The 5,209-nt window shown below is 40.1% G+C and overlaps 1 non-coding gene across 1 annotated transcript; it reads left to right on the top strand.

Annotated features, from left to right (window-relative positions):
• Positions 1 to 576: 576 nt before the first annotated feature.
• trnam-cau lies at positions 577 to 648 on the top strand. The gene has a single exon. It is a non-coding gene; the product is annotated as a tRNA-Met (tRNA).
• Positions 649 to 5,209: the final 4,561 nt, after the last annotated feature.

The following is a 5,209-nucleotide window of genomic DNA, read 5'->3' as shown; positions in this document are numbered from 1 at the left end:
TTCTATTTCATTAAACATGTGAGGAATCATTCTCTTTAGGAACTCATTTAAGGTATTATTACATAGCACAGATTTTGAAAGCATTACAATCCATTCTTCAGCATCAACAGTGTCATGTATTAACTCTGTAACTCTTTTTAGGTTGTTGTACATCTTTACATTTACTGAGAGGCTATTTTGAAAGATGCTTTTACATGATACTTTTTCAGCAATCAACTCGGAAAGCAGTCCTTCCATGGCATTGTGCTTTAAAAGTAAATAAAGAAAACAATACTGATTTGCTTTTAGAGTATTCATTATTTGAAACGTGGGCAAAACTGATATTTCATTACAAACACGTTAGAAATGCAAGCAAACCTCAAGCTTCATGCTACGTCTCGCATGCCAAGCGAGCTCGCTACCATTCAAGCTAATTCCCCTGCAAGTGTGTTATTTATCATTACATATTTGGGAGAAAAGAAAACGGTTCCTCTTATTTGCAACGTTTCCAAAGTTCATCCCCGCCACTGCCGTGTTGCTGGTAAAACGATAAATTAAGTTTTTTTTTTCTTCTTCTGCTTGACAGTTCAAAAATGTAGCAGAGTGGCGCAGCGGAAGCGTGCTGGGCCCATAACCCAGAGGTCGATGGATCGAAACCATCCTCTGCTAGTTTGTTTTTCTTGTGTTGACAGAGTTTTTTTCCTAAAAGATTAACTGAGACAATACACTGTATTATAGTCGCAATCAACGAAATACTGGGCATGCTGAAATATAAGCACGTTGCTAAAGTCATCCACTGGAATTGACAATCGAAACTGGTTAGTAAACTGCCTGTGATCAAACTGAGCAGAAAAGCTGTATACTTTGCATGATATATTTGGGAGAAAATAAAACGGATCATCTCTGATTTGCAAAGTTTCCAAAGTTCAGGAAACTTACAGGTCAAGGGAAACAGCCAACTCAATGCGTGTGTAACGCCCCTCCCACTCCTGTTAGTGTTTTTAGTACACAACAACTCACTCACAGTAAGTGACCAGGCCTGGGTTCCCAATACTTATTTAAATTATAATTTGTCTGTTAGAGATATATGTGTACTGTTTCTTAATGCGGTGCCTCCACCTATTTAAGGGACATCTAAATACACATGCACCCCTTAATAGGAATTATTATCATTAATAACATAAACACACAATCAATAGAAAAAGGCTATGTATTAAAATAAATAACATATAACCAATATTACAAATAATATATTTACTCAAATAATATGCGTTGCTATACAATTAATTAAACAATTGGGCACAACACACACACACACACACACACACACACACACACACACACACACACAGGTGTACTCACGTGTACTGAACACGTGCACTAATATAACAGAAATATCGCGTTGCAGGCCTGAACCGTCGTTCGGGTACCTAGTGGCAAATAACTTCACTTATTTATGTCAAATAAGCAACATAATTATACCAGCAACACAGTTCCGTTTCTTGCTTCCAAGGTCAGTTCGTAGAAGGACACAATAAACACAACAACAGCTGAAAAATCTTCTTTTCCAGCGTGGCCAGAGGTACTCGGGGCTTTCTCCTGGTCACCCCGAGAGCTATCTGGGTCTCAGCAGCAGTTCCAGGCGCCAGCAGAAAAGTAAATTAATAACAAACAAAAAGACTATACCATAAAATGGTGACTGTCTACAGCAAATGTTTGGTTTACTGAAATATATTAGCCTCTTATACTCTGCTAATAAAGTACAAAATATATCGTTCAGATAATATTTATTTTACTATAAAACTTTTCTTTCACTCCCTCACGTTGCGTCTGTTCCTTCGCACTCTGTCGAACCTTCTCTCTCTCGCTCTCCCGCACAAACCCAATCAACATGCTAAGTCCCACCACCAAATTCCACTACCTGTTGGCTAATTGGTTCAGAGGAAAAATCTGTCCAATAGAATTGTGTTTAGGTGTAGCAGCTAGTAAATGTGATTCTGGTGCATTCTAACTATGTTACAAGAAATACAACATTTTTATTTAAAGGAATAGCGCAAATTTGCAGCAGCGCTACACGTGTGCACCCTGCATTTCTATATACATGTAATAGACCAGCGAGTCGACTGCTACCAGTATCTTGGTACAACGAGCTTCCAAAGAAGTGTAGACCTAGTTGTTCTGTTTTGAGGAATCAGCGTCTCCTTGCTGTGTACCTGTTAGGGATTGTCTGATTCCTTTTCCTACGGCTAGCATTTCTATGGGCATCAAAAGGTGGTGGCTATAGACGATGAATCTGGTTTAGATGGGATTTTGTTTCGATATATTTAGAATGAATGCATTAACCTACATACATACAAACAAGGCGTGTTGTTTTGCAAAGGGCTGCATGCAATGTCTGCTCAGAGGAGCAGTCTCAGCACTGAGGTGACACGGGGGGTTTTGACCTGCTCTGTTCCCGACCTGGGCCGATTCAGCCCTCTAGCTACTCCTCATTGTTCTGTGGTTTCTAACACGGAGTGCCCAGCTGACTCTGCAAACACGAGCTTCTCGGTAGTTGGCTGTGATCGTATAGTGGTTAATACTTTCCGTTGTGGCGCAACAACCCAGGTTTGAATCCGGGTCACGGCAGGTGACATCCTCATACTGCAGAGAATCTTGGTGGCATGCACCTTTATGAAAGAGACTAGAATACAGTAATTGCTTCATCGCGTGAGTACAGTCATGATGCACGTCATGCTATCTTTGAAAGAATAACATCATTATTATTATTATTGATCATTATAAAAATCAATCTCCCAGTTAGGGAATTGAACCCTGGTCTCCTGCGTGATATGCAAGGATACTGACCTCTATACTGACAAGGAGGTCTTCTGACAGTGGTTTTCTTCTTCTGATTGTTAATTCACATGTGTAGCAGAGTTGTGCAGCAGAAGTGTGCTGGGCCCATAACACAGAGGTCGATGGATCGAAACCTTCCTCTGCTAGCTTGTTTTTCTTGTGTTGGCAGAGTAGCTTTTCTAAAAGATTAGCTGAGGCAAGACGTCGTTATATATTCACAATCAGTGAAATACTGGACATACTGAACTATAAGCACGTTGCTGGACACATTCAAATAAAACATGTTAAAAAGTGGAAGAGAAACAGAAAGGCTTAACGAGCGCTCTACCTTTTGAGTTAATTCCCCTGCAAGCGCGTCTTCTATTCTCACAGGTTATATCACAGCTTGATACGAGAGTTCAATTGTCAATGCTGATTTGCTTTTGAAGAGGAAAATTATTTAATTCTGATGAACTTTAAATCTTGTGTGTTACTGTGCACCCTGCATTTTTATATACATTTAATTGAACACGAGGTGCCTTTGAGATTGTAGAAGCAGTGATTGCATCAGCTGCATCTGGCCCTTTGGGCTTGTGAACAACAGTGTTCCCCCATCCCCAGGACACCAACTTTGACAACTCTGATACTGTCTCTGTTCTGATTCTATCTTGTGCTGTGATAACGCAGGATTGACTGAGACAGGAGTGAAGTTACACCACAGTCGAAACCACATCAGATCAAAGGATTTACACCCTGGCCCCAGGAAAGAGCTGCCCAGGACAGTTGGTTCTGGTAGGCTCCAGCACAGCTGGAACCTCATGTAATGAACAAAAGGCCTCATCACAAACTTCTGTGACATTCCAGTTAGAGACATATCCTATCTTGTAACACTCTGTATAAAACCTAAGGTAACTCTTCTTTCTACCACAGTCTCTTGTAGACTCTTCACTTGTATACATTAATTAAAATATCTAGAGCTGATAGTAAGCCTGAATCCTGAGTCTCTTTGGATAGCGGAGAATAAATCCACTACACTTTTATAATGTTCATTATTTGAAACGTGGGCATAAAAACAATTGTGGTGGGCATGAATCATCTCAGGTCAATAACATAGAAAGCAGCTATGGGTTAATGTACCAACAAAAATAAACACAATGTTATTTATGTAACTCGAATGTTCTGGTTTAACACTTGAGCTGCACATTTAAAATGCTGTGCGTGTCTTGTGCAGTATCGAATCCAGCCAGAATAAGCACATTGTTTTGAAGCGAATATTTCCAAAAACTAAATTTGATTAAAGTGTGACATTTATATCATGCAGTCAAAAATGACTTTTAGCAAAATGCTTACATGTTAGTGTTTAGTGCAGTCGTCTGTTCATGTTAATCAGCTGCCAGGCAGCTTGTTGATGGGCTCTCGCTGTATGATATGAACACACTCAGTAGGTCTGGAGTGAGGAATCCAATTTCAGACACTTCACAATCCAGGAGTCAATTGATTATTATTATGGTTATTATTATTATATATTATTATTATTATTATTAATTAATATTATTATTATTGCTGTTTAAATCTGCGATTCCATTTTTGTAATAATAAATAATAATAATAATAATAATAATAATAATAATATCGTGCTTCGGTTTTATTAGCCTAATAATTAGCGGCGTACATGTGCAGGCTAATGCAATTAATTACTCGACAAAGGAGTTCTTCAACGAATTAGTCAAAAAACACATCAAGTAAAGATCACACAGTCGTGTCGCTTTAAATCAACCTTTGTTTAGCCTGGTAAGGCTGGCGTCTGTGCCCCTGGCGCCATCTGCTGGCAGTTTGCATCCTCATTTAACACCAATTGCATCTGCTTTACATCTAAAATAGAGCACAGGCCTACAGACAATTCTGGTTCAACAGCGCTTCCTCTGTATTCTACCTGGAACAAGCTAACGTCACCTTCACCTGGGTCTCTCTCCTGGGTTTCTTCCCCCACAGGATAATGGGACAGTGCGTCTGCAGCTCTATTATTACTCTTAACGGGTCTGTACTTTACAGTGAAGTCAAACAGAGCTAATTGAGCTACCCACCGCTGCTCTATAGCCCCCAGCTTAGCGGTTTGCAGGCGGCATAACGGGTTGTTGTCCGTTAACACAACAAACGTAGACCCTATCAGGTAACTCCTAAATTTCTCTGACACTGCCCATTTAAGAGCTAGTAACTCCAACTCCATGCTACTGTAATTACAGTCATTTCGCTCTGCCTGTCTTAACCTCCTCCTAGCATAAGCTACTACCCGGCGCCCACCCTCCTGTTCCTGCGAGACTATTGCACCTAATCCTTGGTGACTGGCATCAGTCTCCACTACAAAAGACCTATTATAGTCAGCAAAACCTAACACTGGGGCTTTTGGCAAATG

The sequence above is a fragment of the Polyodon spathula genome, unplaced genomic scaffold, assembly GCF_017654505.1.
Source record: "Polyodon spathula isolate WHYD16114869_AA unplaced genomic scaffold, ASM1765450v1 scaffolds_231, whole genome shotgun sequence".
Lineage (NCBI taxonomy): Eukaryota > Metazoa > Chordata > Actinopteri > Acipenseriformes > Polyodontidae > Polyodon > Polyodon spathula.
The sequence above is the reverse complement of the archived record's forward strand: the minus strand, read 5'-3'. Positions and strand labels throughout refer to the sequence as shown.